Genomic DNA, 19,299 nt, shown 5'->3' with positions numbered 1-19,299 from the left:
TCCACCCTCCCTCCAGCTTCGCTATCGGGGGAAGTCGAGGCTTCTTGGTCTACGCTGGGCAGCCCAGATTTTGCTGCACCTGTGGCAAATCTGGTCACGCGGCAGCTAGCTGCAGCATGGTTGTTTGCAAGAACTGCAAGGAGGAAGGCCATCAGACCAAGGACTGTAAGCAGACTAAGTGTTGCAACTTGTGCGGTGCGGCAGGCCATCTCTACAAAACCTGCCCCAAACGCTGCCTCAGTTATGCTCAGGCAGCAAGGTCCAAGGAAAGGCCGGGAGAAGGTTCGACGAAGGCGTCAGGTGCTGGAAAGAAGACAAGCAACCTTCTCCGCAGTGAGGAACTTCTACCTGAGAAGGAGAACAAAGGGGAGGCAGCTGAAACCAGCGACCCAGCACCTCCCCTGCACCCGGAAACCCCTCCTCCACAGACAGAATCAATGGAGGAGGAGGCAGCAGATGGACAAACCGGTCAGTGGAAAGTGGTACAAAGGAAAAACACAAAGAAAAGACCTCCAAAAGCAGAACAGGTCACCACCCAAACCAGTGGCAAGAGGAGACTACCTTCTGAGACAGACTACAACAGCTCCTCTTCACTGGATGAGGAAGTGCTGGAACGACGGCCCCTTCAAAAGAAGCGGCAGAACTCCAAGGAGCTGGAAGATAACGCCCCCCAGCCCCCGGACACAGGAAGATGTGATGGGCCTGGCGAGCCCCAACCCCAAAGTGCCACACCTAACGAAATGGCCAGCGCATCCCAGCTCCGGGACACTGAGAGCAAAGACACGTCTGGCGCACCTCAGCTCCGGGAAGCAGGGAGCAGTGATGTTTTCGAGGAGGAACAGAGGGGAACAGCAGAGGACAACCCTATCCTTACTGCCTACAAGACCCCCCCGATGTCAACCCAGCGGAACAAACCCTGCATGAAAAACCAGGAGGGGTTTCTGAGCCCAACGAATGTGAAACAGCTTGCGTACACTATGGGTATGCAGGAACATCCCGAAGGACTGGGACTAGCGAGGACAAATGGTATGGGAAGCAACAACCAACTTTTAAAAAATGGGTATAAGGATTGCTTCCATAAATGTGCGTAGCATTAAATCGACTACGCGATGTGTTTCAACCTTGGATTACCTTGCCAAGGTCAAAGCCGACCTCCTGTTTCTGCAGGAGTGTGGAATACCACATCTCAGCACCCACAGGCAGTGGTCACGATGGTGGTCCCATGGGCCATCGATCTGGTCGGGGGGTAATGACTGCCATTCCTCCGGCCTGGGTATTCTGCTGCGGGGAGGTAACTTCACCATCTCCGAAGTTAAGGAGGTGGTGGGCGGTCGCCTCCTCGTAGCAGAAGTAATGGACAACAACGCTCCGCTCCGGTTGATCAACGTGTACGCCCCGGTACAACGCAGCGAGCGGCTGACCGTCTTCCAGCAGCTCCCACTGCTGCTGGCGACGTCCAGGCCAGTCATCCTAGGCGGTGACTTCAACTGCATCATCAATGCGGCTGGACGATCCAGCAGTGACGACAGCAAACTGGACGCTACGTCCAGATTCCTAATAGAAACAGTTAAAGATGCCAAACTGCACGACGTCTTCAGCAAACCTGCAGACGGAGCGCAGCGCAGATACACATGGTCAAGATCGAACGGGTCTGCCCGTTCCAGGATTGACTTCCTGTTTGTGTCCCGTGCTGTCACGGTCAGATCCACCGATGTCAAGCCGGTGTTCTTCTCCGACCACTGCCTCTTACTGGCCGACTGTCACTTACAGGACGTCCAGCGGGTTGGCAGAGGGAGGTAGAAGCTCAATGCTACACTGCTGACCCCAGAGAACGTTGAGGAACTCAAAAGGGATAACAAAGGTTGGAGGACCGTGAAACCTCTCTTTGAGTCTCCAGTTCAGTGGTGGGAAGCGATCAAGGAGAACATCAAGAGGTTCTTCATCCACAAAGGTGTTCAGAGGGCGAGAGAGAGACAGAGGGAAATGTCCCGACTCCAGAAAAGTATGCAAAATCTGCTCCGGCTGCAATCAATGGGGGTCGAGGTCAAGGAGGACCTCCAAGAGGTGAAGAGCCAGCAGGCCTCGTTCTTTGCCGCGGAGGCCTCCAAGATCATCTTCCGGTCCAGATTTCGCTCCATTGAGCAGGATGAGATGTGCTCGCATTACTTCTTCCAAAAGGTACACACAGAGAGCTCTGTTATCAGCAGCCTGAAGGAAGAGGATGGCTCAGTCACGTCTTCACAGTCCGACATACTAAGGATTAGCAAATACTTTAATGCTGGGCTGTATGACGCGAAGCCCACAGACAGCAGAGCCTCCCAGTCCTTCCTGTCATCTATCACAAAGGTCTTAGATAACAGCAGGAGGGAGAGACTCGACAAGCCACTAACTCTGGACACGCTGACAAAGGCCGTTGAGTCCTTCGAGACGAGTAAAACTCCCGGGAGCGACGGCTTACCGGTTGAGTTGTACTCGGCCCTGTGGAACTGGGTCGGCCCGGACCTGCTGGAAGTATACGAGAGTATGCTCCTGGCCGGCAGCATGTCAGAATCCATGAGGAAAGGCATCATCACCCTCATTTACAAGCGGAAGGGGGAGAGGGCAAAAATCAGAAATTGGCGGCCCATCTCACTGCTTAATGTTGATTACAAGATTCTGTCCAAAGTCATCACCAGTCGAGTCAAGTCTGCTCTGGAGTTGGTGATTCACCCTGATCAGACCTGTACTGTACCCGACAGGAAGATCTCTGATAGTCTCGCACTACCCAGGGATACGATCGCCTATGTATGGACAGGAGGGTGGACACCTGCCTCATCAGCCTGGACCAGGAGAAGGCTTTTGACAGGATATCGCACACCGACATGATGGACGTGCTTTCCAAAATGGGGTTTGGGGAGGGAATCTGCAATTGGATCCAACTGCTCTACACAAACATCAGTAGCGCAGTCTCAATCAACGGGTGGGAATCGGAAAGTTTCCCGATCAAATCTGGAGTCAGACAGGGCTGTCCTCTCTCCCCGGTCTTGTTTGTTTGCTGTATTGCACCCTTTGCTGAGTCTATTAGGAAGGATGCGAGCGTAAGAGGGGTGACAATCCCAGGCAGTGGAGGCACTCAGGTGAAAACCTCCCTGTACATGGATGACGTCGCCGTCTTCTGCTCGGATCCACTGTCCGTGCGCAGACTGATGAGTATCTGCGACCAGTTTGAACTGGCCTCGGGAGCCAAAGTTAACCATGGCAAGAGCAAGGCCATGTTCTTTGGGAACTGGGCTGACCGATCCTTTGTCCCCTTCACCGTCAGGTCAGACTACCTGAAGGTGCTGGGGATATGGTTCGGAAGGGAGGGGCAGCGATCTCTCTCCATTGTGGGTAAGAACCTGGTCATCAGGTGCGAGGCGCTCACTTTGTTGCTGTATGTGGTGCAGGTCTGGCCCATACCCCACTCCTGCGCTGTGGCGGTCACCCGAGCCATTTTCCGCTTCATCTGGAGATCTAAAATGGACCGGATCCGGAGGGACACGATGTTCAAATCTCTGGACAACGGTGGGAAAAATGTACCCAACGTGGCCCTCATCCTGATGACCACCTTCGTGTGCGGCTGCATCAAGCTGTGTGTAGATCTCCAGTACGCAAACTCCAAGTGTCACTACGTGCTGAGGTTCTATCTGTCCCCGGTGTTGCAAAGGATGGGCCTGGTCACATTGCCGCGGAACGCTCCATGCAGTTGGACCGTGCCGTACTGCCTATCCTTCGTGGAGCAGTTTCTGCGGGAAAACACCTTTGACCGCCGATCCATCAGGCAGTGGTCTGCACGGAATGTCCCCAAGGCCCTACGGGAAAAGGAGACGGGGGATCCTGTCGGATGGTTCCCTGAGCAGACCGTCAAAGTCATTTGGTGGAAGGCCTCATCACCAGAACTTTCAAGCAAGCACCAAGATGTAGCTTGGCTGGTGGTGAGAAGGGCCCTCCCCGTCAGATCCTTCCTGCACGCCTGAAGTCTCGTCCCCTCCGCGCAATTCCCCCCGCGGTGGCTGTGGTGGGGAAGAGATGATTGCCCACCTCCTCCTGGAATGTGTCTTTGCAAAGCAGGTGTGGAAGAGATGAAGTGGTTTTTGTTGAGGTTCATCCCTAGCAGCTCCGTAACACAGGAGTCTGTGCTCTGCGGGCTGTTCCCAGGGACGCACACCGAGACAAACATCAACTGCTGCTGGAGGACTATCAATTCGGTGAAAGACGCCCTTTGGTCTGCCCGAAACCTGCTGGTCTTGCAGCGCAAAGAGTTGTCCACGACCGAATGTTGCAGACTGGTACATTCCAAGGTCCAGCACTACGTGCTGAGGGACGCATTAAAGCTTGGGGCAGCTGCAGCAAAGGCTCAATGGGGAAAGACCACAGTGTAAGGTCCCCCCACCAAGCTGAACTGAGGGGCTGGCTCCATGGAAAACCCCTCGAACTGTTTTGGGAAATTTCCGTTTGCTGTAAAATGTACATGGCATGAAAAATGAAATGGAAGGGTTGTGAGACAACTCACTCCTGTATTGAAGGAAACTGACCTCCTTTGCACTATTTGTAATTTTTGACTTGGTGCTGTTTAGAACTGTTTTGTCATGTAATTTTTTACAGATTTTTATGAATAAAGTATATTTTGGAAATTAAAAAAAAGTTCAGGGAAGCCAGGGTCCACCATAAACTGAGCATGTGGGAGCAACAATCTCTCCATTGTGGGTAAGAACCTGGTCATCAGGTGCGAGGTGCTCACGTTGTTGCTGTACGTGGCGCAAGTCGCCCATTCTCCACTCCTGCGCTGTGGTGGTCACCCGAGCCATTTTCCGCTTTATCTGGAGGTCTAAAATGGACCAGGTCCGGAGGGACACGATGTTCTAACCTCTGGATAAGGGCGGGAAGAATGTATCCAACATCGCCCTCATCCTGATGACCACCTTCTTGTGCGGCTGCATCAAGCTGTGTGTAGACCCCCAGTATGCAAACTCCAAGTGTCACTACGTGCTGAGGTTCTATCTGTCCCCGTTGTTGTGAAGGATGGGCCTGGTCACATTGCCGCGGAACGCTCCATCCAGTTGGACCATGTCGTACCAACTATCCTATGTGGGAATGTTTCTGCGGGAAAACACCTTTGACCACCAATCCATCAGGCAGTGGTCTGCACAGAATGTCCTCAAGGCCCTTTGGGAAAAGGAGATGGTGGTTCCGGTCGGATGGTTCCCCAAGCAGACCGTCAAAGTCCTTTGACGGAATGCCTCATCACCAGAACTATCAAACAAGCACCAGGATGTAGCTTGGCTGCTGGTGAGAAGGGCCCTCCCCGTCAGATCCCTCTTGCACACCCGGAGTCTATCCCCCTCCACACGCTGCCCTTGAGGTGGCTGCAGTGGGGAAGAGACTCCTTCTGGAATGTGTATTTGCAAAGCATGTGTGGAAAAGCATTTGTCGAGGTTCATCCCAAGCAGCTCTGTAACACAGGAGTCTGTGCTCTGTGGGCTGATCCCAGGGACACACACTGAGATAAACATCAACTGCTGCTGGAGGACTATCAATTTGGTGAAAGACGCTCTTTGGTCTGTACGAAACTTGCTGGTCTTCCAGCGCAAAGAGTTGTCCACCACCGAGTGTTGCAAACTGGCACATTCCAAGGTCCAGGACTACAGGCTGAGGGATGCACTCAAGCTTGGGGCTGCCGTCACAAAGGCTCAATGGGGAAAGACCACAGTGTAAAGTCCTCCCACCATAGTGAACTGAGGGGCTGGACCCATGGGAAACCCCTCAGGCTGTATACACCAAATGTGGGTTTGCTGTAAAATGTACACGACATGAAAAAAGGAATGGAAGGGTTGTGTGACAACTCACTCCTGCTTTGAAGAAAACTGATTTCTTTTGCACCTTTTTTTTAGAATTAGAATTAGAACATTACAGCGCAGTACAGGCCCTTCGGCCCTCGATGTTGCGCCGACCTGTGAAACCATCTGACCTACACTATTCCATTTTCATCCATATGTCTATCCAATGACCACTTAAATGCCCTTAAAGTTGGCGAGTCTACTACTGTTGCAGGCAGGGCGTTCCACGCCCCTACTACTCTCTGAGTAAAGAAACTACCTCTAACATCTGTCCTATATCTATCACCCCTCAACTTAAAGCTATGTCCCCTCGTGTTTGCCATCACCATCCGAGGAAAAGGACTCTCACTATCCACCCTATCTAACCCTCTGATTATCTTATATGTCTCTATTAAGTCACCTCTCCTCCTCCTTCTCTCCAACGAAAACAACCTCAAGTCCCTCAGCCTTTCCTCGTAAGACCTTCCCTCCATACCAGGCAACATCCTAGTAAATCTCCTCTGCACCCTTTCCAAAGCTTCCACATCCTTCCTATAATGCGGTACAGTGGCGCAGTGGTTAGCACCGCAGCCTCACAGCTCCAGTGACCCGGGTTCGATTCCGGGTACTGCCTGTGTGGAGTTTGCAAGTTCTCCCTGTGTCTGCGTGGGTTTCCTCTGGGTGCTCCGGTTTCCTCCCACATGCCAAAGACTTGCAGGTTGATAGGTTAATTGGCCATTATAAATTTCCCCTAGTATAGGTAGGTGGTAGGGAAATATAGGGACAGGTGGGGATGTGGTAGGAATATGGGCTTAGTGTAGGATTAGTATAAATGGGTGGTTGATGGTCGGCACAGACTCGGTGGGCCGAAGGGCCTGTTTCAGTGCTGTATCTCTAAACTAAACTAAACTAATGCGGTGACCAGAACTGCACGCAATACTCCAGGTGCAGTCTCACCAGAGTTTTGTACAGCTGCAGCATGACCTCGTGGCTCCGAAACCCGATCCCCCGACTAATAAAAGCTAACACATCATATGCCTTCTTAACAGCCCTATTAACCTGGGTAGCAATTTTCAGGGATTTATGTACCTGGACACCAAGATCTCTCTGTTCATCTACACTACCAAGAATCTTCCCATTAGCCCAGTACTCTGCATTCCTGTTACTCCTTCCAAAGTGAATCACCTCACACTTTTCCACATTAAACTCCATTTGCCATCTCTCAGCCCAGCTCTGCAGCCTATCTATGTCCCTCTGTACCCTACAACATCCTTCGGCACTATCCACAACTCCACCGACCTTCGTGTCACTCGCAAATTTACTAACCCACCCTTCTACACCCTCTTCCAGGTCATTTATAAAAATGACAAACAGCAGTGGCCCCAAAACAGATCCTTGCGGTACACCACTAGTAACTGAACTCCAGGATGAACATTTGCCATCAACCACCACCCTCTGTCTTCTTTCAGCTAGCCAATTTCTGATCCAAAGCTCTAAATCACCTTCAACCCCATACTTCCGTATTTTCTGCAATCGCCTACCGTGGGGAACCTTATCAAACGCCTTACTGAAATCCATATACACCACATCCACTGCTTTACCCTTATCTACCTGTTTGGTCACCTTCTCGAAAAACTCAATACGGTTTGTGAGGCACGACCTAACCTTCACAAAACCGTGCTGACTATCGCTAATGAACTTATTCTTTTCAAGATGATTATAAATCCTGTCTCTTATAACCTTTTCCAACATTTTACCCACAACCGAAGTAAGGCTCACAGGTCTATAATTACCAGGGCTGTCTCTACTCCCCTTCTTGAACAAGGGGACAACATTTGCTATCCTCCAGTCTTCCAGCACTATTCCTGTCGACAATGATGACATAAAGATCAAGGACAAAGGCTCTGCAATCTCCTCCCTAGCTTCCCAGAGAATCCTAGGATAAATCCCATCTGGCCCAGGGGACTTATCTATCTTCACACTTTCCAAAATTCCAAAATAACACCTCCTCCTTGTGAACCTCAATCCCATCTAGCCTAGTCGTCTGAATCTCAGTATTCTCCTCGACAACATTTTCTTTCTCTACTGTAAATACTGACGAAAAATATTCATTTAACGCTTCCCCTATCTCCTCTGATTCCACACACAACTTCCCACTACTATCCTTGATTGTCCCTCATCTGGGGCGGAATAGTGGCGCAGTGGTTAGCACCGCAGTCTCACAACTCCAGCGACCTGGGTTCAATTCCGGGTACTGCCTGTGTGGAGTTTGCAAGTTCTCCCTGTGTCTGCGTGGGTTTCCTCCGGGTGCTCCGGTTTCCTCCCACATGCCAAAGACTTGCAGGTTGATAGGTAAATTGGCCATTAGAAATTGCCCCTAGTATAGGTAGGTGGTAGGGAAAATATAGGGACAGGTGGGAATATGGGATTAGTGTAGGATTAGTATAAATGGGCGGTTGATGGTCGGCACAGACTCGGTGGGCTGAAGGGCCTGTTTCAGTGCTGTATCTCTAAACTAATCTAACTCTAGTCATTCTTTTATTCCTGATATACCTATAGAAAGCCTTAGGGTTTTCCTTGATCCTATCCGCCAATGACTTCTCGTGTCCTCTCCTTGTTCTTCTTAGCTCTCCCTTTAGATCCTTCCTGGCTAGCTTGTAACTCTCAAGCGCCCTAACTGAGCCTTCACGTCTCATCCTAACATAAGCCTTCTTCTTCCTTTTGACAAGCGCTTCAACTTCTTTAGTAAACCATGGCTCCCTCGCTCGACAACTTCCTCCTTCCCTGACAGGTACATACTTATCAAGGACACTCAGTAGCTGCTCCTTGAATAAGCTCCACATTTCGATTGTTCCCATCCCCTGCAGTTTCCTTCCCCATCCTACGCATCCTAAATCTTGCCTAATCGCATCATAATTTCCTTTCCCCCAGCTATAATTCTTGCCCTGCGGTATATACCTGTCCCTGCCCATCGCTAAGGTAAACCTAACCGAATTGTGATCACTATCACCAAAGTGCTCACCTACATTTAAATCTAACACCTGGCCGGGTTCATTACCCAGTACCAAATCCAATGTGGCATCGCCCCTGGTTGGCCTGTCTACATACTGTGTCAGAAAACCCTCCTGCACACACTGGACAAAAACAGACCCATCTAAAGTACTCGAACTATAGTATTTCCAGTCAATATTTGGAAAGTTAAAGTCCCCCATAACAACTACCCTGTTACTCTCGCCCCTGTCGAGAATCATCTTCGCTATCCTTTCCTCTACATCTCTGGAATGTCAACTTGGTGCTGTTTTGAACTGTTTTGTCATGCATTTTTTTTTACAGATTTTTATGAATAAAGCATATTTTTGGGGGGAGAAAAAGTTCAGAAAAGGTTCACTAGGCTGATTCCTCGGATGAGGGGTTTGTCTTATGAGGAAAGGTTGAGCAGGTTGGGCCTGTACTCATTGGAGTTTAGAAGAATGAGAGGTGATCTTATTGAAACATATCAGATCCGGAGGGGGCTCGACAGGCTAGATGCTGAGAGGATGTTTCCTCTCATGGGGGAATGTAGAAATAGGGCACACAGTTTCAAATTAAGGTGATTCCAATTGAAGATGGTGATGAGGAGGAATTTCTTCTCTCAGTAGGTCATTAGCGTTTGGAATTCTCTTTCCCAGCGAGCAGTGGAGGCTGGGTCAATAAATATATTCAAGGCTGAGTTCGACAGATTTTTGATTGCAAGGGAGCCAAGGGTTATGAGGGGGCAGGAAAGTGAAGTTAAGACCACGATCAGATCAGCCATGATTTTATTGAATGGCGGAGTAGGATCAAGGGGCTGAATGGCCTACTGCTGTTCCTACTTCTTATGTTCTTATACCCACACAGACAGTCCTTTTTCACAGCTACTCTAAAACGAATGATATTTTAATGATTCTTGCACACAATCCTCTCCGACTGAAACATACTTCATTCACCTGACTTCATTCTCCAAATCTAGATCCAGTACCATCTCCTTCCCCATTGGATGGAAATATACTGATTCAGAAAGTTCTCTTACACACATTCCAGGAATTCTTCTCCCTCTTTGCCCTTCACACAGTTATTTTCCCAGCCTGTATTCGGATAATTGAAATCCCCATTAGCATTACTCAGAGGTTCTTGCATCTTTCGACAATTTGCCTACAAATTTGCTCCTCTATCCACTTCCTACTATTTAGTGGCCTGGATATACACTGAGCAGTGGAATAACTCCTCTGTTGATGCATTATTCTAAACAAATAGATTCTACCTTTCAACCCTCAAGTACATTTTCTCTTCCTAGTGCTGTAACAGTATCTTTGATCAATACAGCTGCACCCACACAATCCTCTGCCTATTTTTCTTCTCTATCTTTCTTGAATACATCGCAGTGAGGAATATTAAGTTCCCATTCCTCCCCTTGTTTGATCCATGTCTCCGTTATTGCCACTGGATCACAATCCCATGTGACTGCTTGTACCTGCAGCTCACCAATCCTATTTACCATGCTGCAAGTATTTACAAACATGCACTCTAAACCTATCTCAGTCTGACTTGCATTTGTCTCTTGTTTGAGGCTTGTGTTTCTGAACTATTCTTTATTCTAATGCTGTTTGTTTCTCTCAGTCCTCGGTGCACCTTGTATCTATTCTTTAATGCTTCATCCTTGTGCCTCTCCCCCAGCCAAATTAGTATAAATCCTTTCACAAAGCATTAATTAAAGTGACTGCGAGGACATTTGTCCTGTCCATCTTGTGCAGGTCACATCAACACCAGACGTGGTGACAATGTTCCTGGAAGCTGTAGCCCTGCCTCATCCACCATTTCTCCAGCCATGCATTAACCTGTATTATCCTACTATTCCTATACTCACTAATACACATGGGAGTAATCCAAATATTATAACCTTTGTGGTCTTGCTCTTTAACTTCCTTCCCAGCTCCTAAAACTCTAATTCTAGGATCTCAACCCTTTTCTTACCCATGTCATTGGTTCCAAAATAGACCACGACTTCTGACTGTTCTTCTTCCCCATTGAACATATTTTGAAGCCTGAAAACTGGTTTCAGAATCTCACACTTGGTCCCATTGCCAAGCGGCTGGGGGTGGGTGGAGGGGGGGAGGGGGGAGGCTGCACCGAGGTCCCCCCACTGCTGGTAATATGCGGCGGGCCTTTCCCGAAGTCGGGGGTCGAGGCGGGCCTCTTCCCGCAGAATTTTATGGCCCCCTCCTGCCGTGACCCATGACATCGAGAGGCTGGTAAAATTCAGCCCAATATGTTCAGCTGCAATGGCGGTTCATGCTGCCCTCTTCTGGTCATTGGCTGACTTACATGCAAAGTTTCCATAAAATGAATGTCATGTGGCTATATTGCCAGGACAGGGGAGTATCATTTTGAGATGTTTTTAGGAAAAAGCAGCGCACTTAGACTAATTGGAGAACACTGCCAAATATACAGCACTGGCACGATGGGCCAAATGGTCTCTTTGTTCACTATTCTATGATTCTATGAACATTTCCCTTCCTAATTTCACATTTTCTACAACTGCAGCATTTGGCTTTGGAAAGCTCTGGTGTGTAGACTTTTCCTAGAACTGCAAATAGTACCTTGTGACAATATAAACTGTCAGTGTGTGTATGTGGGTATCACATTTATATACGAAATGAGTGCTGAAGTTATGACGGTATCAGTTGTAAATGTATTTTCATTATGTTTCTAATCTACATCATGTTATACATGTCTGTGATTGAAACTGTGATCCTGTAAATGATGAGTTTTATTGATCATTCATTAGATATGGACATCGTTTACAAGGCCAACATTTACTGCCCATCCCGACTTGCCCTTGAGCTGCTGCTGCTGAACCGGCTTCCTGAACAGCTGCAGCCCATGTGGATTTGCAGTTTTTCTTGTTGTTGTTCATTTGAAACAGATGAACGGTATGCTCAGGCATTTCAGAGAGCAGTAAAAAGTTAACTACATTGCTGTGAGTTTGAAGTCACACATGGGCCAGACCAGGTGAGGACAGCAGATTTCCTGTCCTGACAACATCAGTGAACCAATAATCCAGTTGTTTCATTGTCACCATTACTGGTACAAGCTATTTATTGCTGATTTATTTCATTAACTGAACTTAAATTCTGCAAATGTGGTGATAGGACTTGAAATCACTGTCACCAAATTATTACTGGGATTTGAAATCACTGTCACCAGATTATTGCTGGGATTTGAAATCACTGTCACCAGATTATTAGTCCAGGCCTCTGGATTACTAGTACAGTAAATATTACCACTATTTTACTGTAGCCGGGGGTGCATCAATGGGCTCATTATGAATAAATGTGTGTGTCTGTATGTGTGGTTTTGGAATATATTTGTGTGTATCATTGTGTATAAATGTACTTAGGTGTTATTAATAAATAAGACAGAAATAAATAAACAGATAATTTTTTTGAATAAGACAATTCAACCTGAATAAATAATACAAATTCATGCAAGTAAGCATGTAAGCAGTATTTAACAAAAGAAATCAAAAATGTTCGTCTTTAACATGGATAAAAGGAAGAGCAAATGTAACAGGGCTTTAAGATGATAAACTCATCGAATCAGTGACTGGTTACAGCACAGAAGGAGGCCATTCAGCCCATCGTGTCAATGCCAGCTCTCTGCAAGAGCAACTCACCTAGTCTCAATCCCCTGCCTTTTCTCCATTGCCCTGCAAATTTTTCTCCTCAGATAATTATCCAATTCTCTTTTGAAGGCCTCGATTGAACCTGCCTCCACCGCACTCTCAGGCAGTGCCTTCCAGATCCTAACTACTCGCTGCTTAAAATAGTTTTTCCTCATGTTGCCATTGATTCTTTAGTCAATCATCTTAAATCAGTGTCCTCTGGTTGTCGATCCTTCCAGCAATGGGAACAGTTTCTCCCTATCTACTCTGTACAGACACAAGAACACAAGAATATCAGTAGTATGAGAAATGGTCCATTTTCCTGCTGATATTTCTATTGCCTCACCTCAATAAAAACAATAACAATCATCTCCTTGGGTTTCATGGTTTATTGAATGAATTTGCAGTCCTGACACAGTGTGAATCCACAGAAGTCATCGATAAGGTCCATCTACTGCCTCGTGACATGGTGTAGCTGGCTCTATTCTGTCAATGGAAGTAATTCGCATTGGCATTACATACTATATTGCTTGCTTGCTAGCTAATGCATTTGTGCTGCTCTCCATTGATGTTTGTATGCTACTTTATTTACAGGGAGAAATATGTTTTAAATCAGACTGTGTTTTGAAGGCATCAGATTGGCTATACAATTTATATACAGATTAATTGCCTCCATGTCTGTGGCTGAGTCAATAATTTTGTCAAATGTCCATGGTGCAACATCAACATGTCAGTGCCTATCCCTGCACAGATAAGAGGGGCTCCCTCTTCATTTAGGGTAGGAGGGAGGGGGAATGGCTTTCCCAGAAGACATAAATCTCAAAGAACACATCCATTCGGAGTTTTGACTGAACTGAACTGCACAGAATGTTGTGAGATAACAATCCAGTTCCTTTTCCCACTCTCTTGGGGCTTGAGGAAAAAATGTTCTTTAAAACAAAGAAAGAAATGCACTGGACACATTCAACTGGAGAAACTGGATCAAAATTCTTTGCCGCTGTTTGTTGTTCCACCTCCCCTAAAGGTTTAATGGGTGTATGTGGCGTGGCAATGGAATGATGGAAACTCGGAAACCCCAAGGTAGATTTGCCCAGATTTGTGCTGAGCTGATGTACCACATTTAGTCTCAGTGTCCTTAGTTTAAGAATGGGAAAACGTAGCCAGGATTCCTCCTCCTAATAGCAATTCAGTGACTTGATGTCAATTACACAGGGATGGACCTGAGGCAAGGGAGAGATTAAGCTCAACTTGTGATTAAGCTCCAAGCAGCCTGTCAACAATGGCTCTCTCAGCTCACACATGAAGAATGTTCTAGAGGGCTGACCGAACCCATGGATCATAATCCCAGTGAGGACTCAACAACCAGAGGAGGAGAAAAAGTTAAAAAAAACAATGATTGGATAAAATAATTGAAATGCTATTTGTAAAGTTATATATAATGCAATAGTTCATGCTGCAACAAAACAACATGATGTGGGTTTGAACCCGTAAGTGCCCAGCAGTAATATTCTCCATCTACAGACTAGGAGGCTCCTCAGTGAAAGTGAAATTGGAGTGTCAGCCTAGGACATGAAGGCTAGTGCCAGTTATTTTAGCAAACCAAGACACACAGGTTCAACTGGTAGAAAGCAAAATTAGGACTGATGTCAGGTGTTCCGTACACAAATAGTGATCGCCATGTGGAAAAGACTTCCAGATAGGGCAGTGAAGATAAAAAAGCTTGGCAACATTGAAGAAACAGTTGGAGAGTGTGGGAGTGAGGGATGCAGTTCTTTCTGCATCAATGAGCTGGCTGCGAGGTTTGCTAGTGTCACTCGGGAGGGTTTACACTAGTGTGGCATGGGGGTGGGAACCAGAGCAGTAGGACAGCAAGTGAAATAAATGAAGAGGAACTAGTATATAAGGCCAGGAAGGCTAAGAGGAAGAGCAGGCAGGGAGATGTTGCGGAGAACAGCGGGACTGGTGGTCTGAAGTGCATTTGTTTCAATGCCAGAAGTATAACAGAAGGCAGATGAACTTAGAGCTTGGATTAGTACTTGGAACGATGATGTTGTTGCTTTTACAGAGACTTGGTTGAGGGAAGGACAGGATTGGCAGCTAAATGTTCCAGGATTTAGAAGCTTCAGGCGGGATAGAGGGGGATGTAAAAGGGGTGGGGGAGTTGCATTACATTAAGGAGAATATCACAGCTGTACTGCGGGAGGACACCTCGGAGGGGTCATGCAGCGAGGCAATATGGGTGGAGCTCAGGAATAGGAAGGGTGCAGTCACGATGTTGGGGGTTTACGACAGGCCTCCCAACAGCCAGCAGATATGTAGACAGATTTTGGAAAGATGTAAAGGTAACAGGGTTGTCGTGGTGGGTGATTTTAACTTCCCCTATATTGACTGGGACTCACTTAGTGCTAGGGGTTTGGATGGGGCAGAATTTGTAAGGAGCATCCAGGAGGGCTTCTTGAAACAATATGTAGATAGTCCAACTAGGGATGGGACCGTACTGGACCTGGTATTGGGGAATGAGCCCGGCCAGGTGATCAAAGTTTCAGTAGGGGCGCATTTCGGGAACAGTGACCATAATTCCATAAGTTTTAAGGTACTTATGGATAAGAATAAGAGTAGTCCTCGGGTGAAGGTGCTAAATTGAGGGAAGGCTAATTATAACAATATTAGGCAAGAACTGAAGAATTTAGATTGGGGGCGGCTGTTTGAGGGTAAATCAACATCTGACATGTGGGAGTCTTTCAAACGTCAGTTGATTAGAATCCAGGACCAGCATGTTCCTGTGAGGAAGAAGGATAAGTTTGGCAAGTTTCGGGAACCTTGGATAACACGGGATATTGTGAGCCTCGTCAAAAAGAAAAAGGAAGCATTTGTAAGGGCTGGAAGGCAAGGAACAGACGAATCCCTTGAGGAATATAAATGCAGTAGGAAGGAACTTAAGCAAGGAGTCAGGAGGGCTAAAAGGGGTTATGAGAAGTCATTGGCAAACAGGATTAAGGAAAATCCCAAGGCTTTTTACACGTATATAAAGAGCAAGAGGGTAACCAGGGAAAGGGTTGGCCCATTCAAGGACAGAGAAGGGAATCTATGTGTGGAGCCAGAGGAAATGGGCGAGGTACTAAATGGGTACTTTGCATCAGTATTCACCAAGGAGAAGGACTTGGTGGATGATGAGCCTAGGAAAGGGAGTGTAGATAGTCTCAGTCATCTCATTATCAAAAAGGAGGAGGTGTTGGGTGTCTTGCAAAGCATTAAGGTAGATAAATCCCCAGGGCCTGATGGGATCTATCCCAGAATACTGAGGGAGGCAAGGGAAGAAATTGCTGGGGCCTTGACAGAAATCTTTGCATCCTCATTGGCTACAGGTGAGGTCCCAGAGGACTGGAGAATAGCCAATGTTGTTCCTTTGTTTAAGAAGGGTAGCAAGGATAATCCAGGAAATTATAGGCCGGTGAGCCTTATGTCAGTGGTAGGGAAATTATTAGAGAGGATTCTTCGGGACAGATTTATTCCCATTTTGAAACAAACGAACTTATTAGCGAGAGGCAGCATGGTTTTGTGAAGGGGCGGCCGTGTCTCACTAATTTGATTGAGTTTTTTGAGGAAGTGACAAAGATGATTGATGAAGGAAGGGCAGTGGATGTTATTTATATGGACTTCAGTAAAGCCTTTGACAAGGTCCCTCATGGCAGACAGATACAACAGGTGAAGTCACACGGGATCAGAGGGGAGCTGGCAAGATGGATACAGAACTGGCTCGGTCATAGAAGACAGACGGTAGCAGTGGAAGGGTGCTTTTCTGAATGAAGGGCTGTGACTAGTGGTGTTCCGCAGGGATCAGTGCTGGGACCTTTGCTGTTTGCAGTATATATAAATGATTTGGAGGAAAATGTAGCTGGTCTGATTAGTAAGTTTGCGGACGACACAAAGATTGGTGGAGCTGCGGACAGTGATGAGGATTGTCAGAGGATACAGCAGGATATAGATCGGTTGGAGACTTGGGCGGAGAAAATGCAGATGGAGTTTAATTCAGACAAATGTGAGGTAATGCATTTTGGAAGGTCTAATGCAGGTGGGAAGTATACAGTAAATGGCAGAACCCTTAGGAGTATTGACAGGCAGAGAGATCTGGGCGTACAGGTCAACAGGTCACTGAAAGTGGCAACGCAAGTGGATAAGGTAGTCAAGAAGGCATATGGCATGCTTGCCTTCATCGGTTGGGGCATAGAGTACAAAAATAGGCAAGTCATGCTGCAGCTGTACAGAACTTTAGTTAGGCCACAGAATATTGCATGCAATTCTGGTCACCACACTACCAGAAGGATGTGGAGGCTTTGGAGAGGGTACAGAAGAGGTTTATCAGGATGTTGCCTGGTCTGGAGGGCATTAGCTATGAGGAGAGGTTGGATAAACTCGGATTGTTTTCACTGGAACGACGGAGGTGGAGGGGCGACATGATAGAGGTTTACAAAGTTATAAACGGCATGGACAGAGTGGATAGTCAGAAGCTTTTTCCCAGGGTGGAAGAGTCAGTTACTAGGGGACATAGGTTTAAGATGAGAGGGGCAAAGTTTAGAGGGGATGTGCGAGGGTGGTGAGTGCCTGGAACTTGCTGCCAGGGGAGGTGGTGGAAGCAGGTACCATCGAGACGTTTAAGAGGCATCTTGACAAATACATGAATAGGATGGGAATAGAGGGATATGGGCCCCGGAAGTGCAGAAGGTTTTAGTTTAGCCAGGCATCAAGATCGGCGCAGGCTTGGAGGGCCGAATGGCCTGTTCCTGTGCTGTACTGTTCTTTGTTCTTTGTTCCTGTGAATAGGCCAGATGGCATTCCTCAGAATCCCAATGTTTATAACCTGTAAGGCTGAATAGCTACATGTCTGGGGATATGTTATCTGTTTGCTTTGTAGTCTGAGTGAAGTGGCTTGCATTGGCAAAACAACCAATGGAAAAGAGATAACTCACCTACATGAGACTCCCTCTCATGCAGAGTGACAAGGTTACGATAAGCACGGTGAGGACACAGAACTGTGAGCTCAAGGTACAGCTAACAGATCTCCAAAATAGATTTGTCAAACCTGTATGTATTTTACATCACCTCTTTGTAAAACCCTAGATCTTATTCACAAATGTGTTGCTGAATCTATTTCACTAATCCTCACATCAACTGGAGCCATTATGAAGTCCTTGTGGTCAAAATCCTGAAGTTCCCTCTTCCATTTTGGGTGTATTTAGACTGCATTTTCGATCAGTGTGAAGTGGTTTCAGCTTTGCACTGACACTTTTATTGTGTTCATTCAGAGGTAATGTAAGATCCATCTTCGAAAAGGGTGACAGAACTAAGCCGAATAATTGCAGCCCAGTTAATTTAACATCTATGTTAGTTGAGTGAGTATGTTCAAGACTGAGATTGGTAGAGTGTTGGACACGAATGGAAACAAGGGAAATGGGGATAGGGTGGGAAATGGATTGAGGTAGAAGATCAACCATGATCTTATTGGATGGTGGAGAGGCTCGAGGGGCCGTACAATCTACACCCGCTCCTATTTCTTATTTTCTAGGTCAATGTTTAGAATCTTTAAAGATAAAATTACTAAATATCCAAGTGAGAAAATAATTAGAAGCAGAAACACTGGTTTCATAAAGGAAAATCGTGCTCGACAAAACCCAATAGAGTTCTTTTGAAGTGACAGATAATGGTGGCCGTGTGTACAGGGACATTCGGAATGCCTTGGAAAAGTTAGTAGAGAGGAGACCATTGGAGAAGATTAACACTTTTGGAATTAGGGGAAGGGGATGAAATGGGATTAAAAACTGGTTCTGAGGGAGGGGAGAGTAGGAGTTAAGGGCAGTTTCTCCGTGGGGATGGAAGTGGGGAGCAGTGCCCCACACGGTTCTGTTCTAGTGCTGCTAATTTGTAGTGTGTAAGGTCACTTGTGCACTTGGCGAGGAGTGAATTATGGTGCGGGGCATGGGGAAGGTGCAAAAAGGCCATCTTTAAGAAAAGGAGTCTGGCCTCAAAGGTCGGGGCAGAAACACTTGTGACACCATGCAGTCACATTGACTACCTCGTATGCATGGGTTTGGCCTGTGTTGACAGCCTGAGCAATAAGGGAATAATTTTTTTCTACAGAATGTAACATTTGTTTCGATTTAGGTTGAGTTGAAGAATGACGGATTTTATACAATTGAGAAACTGCTTGTTTGTCTTATGGATTTTGTTGAACCCAGACTGAGCCAGAACACTTCAATAACCTGAAACATTCTCAGCACAGTAACTTTTTATTCATGTGATTGTGTTTTTTACTCCCCAGATCTAGAAGACAGCAGCTTGACAGATGATATTGAGTCTTCAAGCACTTCACTGAGCTGCTGTGCTTCCAGCAGAGGCTCTGCAGCAAGAGCAGGCTTGCCTTCCGAAGACTGCACTACTAAACAGACCATACAACTTACCGAAGAAATCCAGAACCCACAAGTCAAACAGAACTCATCCCTGACCTTTTGTAAATGTATTCACTTTCTCTACAAGCATGAAAAAACATGAGATAATCAAGATTAGAGCCGTCCGACAATCTGATCCATTCAAGCACGGGGAATAAGATTTTTTGGGGAGTGGGAGATGTTTGTAAATAGTTAAGGATCTAAAGGCTAAATGTGTTGATGAGCAACATTGTGGTCGAACGCGAGGAATTTTGAGACCAGAGAAGCATTGGTTCTACAAAACACCAGCGTTAATCTAGCATGACCTCTAATAATGCCTCATCAAAAAGATGACTATAATTCA

At 46.8% G+C, this 19,299-nt stretch overlaps 1 long non-coding RNA gene across 1 annotated transcript in view; it reads left to right on the top strand.

The window, feature by feature from the left end:
* Positions 1-19,283, top strand: part of LOC137350460 (uncharacterized) — a 44,715-nt gene extending 25,432 nt beyond the window's left edge. The window contains exon 3 of the long non-coding RNA XR_010969429.1: positions 18,830-19,283. This is a non-coding gene — a long non-coding RNA (uncharacterized lncRNA). The remainder of the gene's footprint in view (positions 1-18,829) is intronic.
* The last annotated feature ends 16 nt before the right edge of the window (positions 19,284-19,299 follow it).

The sequence above is a fragment of the Heterodontus francisci genome, chromosome 35 (assembly GCF_036365525.1).
Source record: "Heterodontus francisci isolate sHetFra1 chromosome 35, sHetFra1.hap1, whole genome shotgun sequence".
Classification (NCBI taxonomy): domain Eukaryota; kingdom Metazoa; phylum Chordata; class Chondrichthyes; order Heterodontiformes; family Heterodontidae; genus Heterodontus; species Heterodontus francisci.
This window is presented reverse-complemented; position numbering and strand designations above follow the sequence as displayed.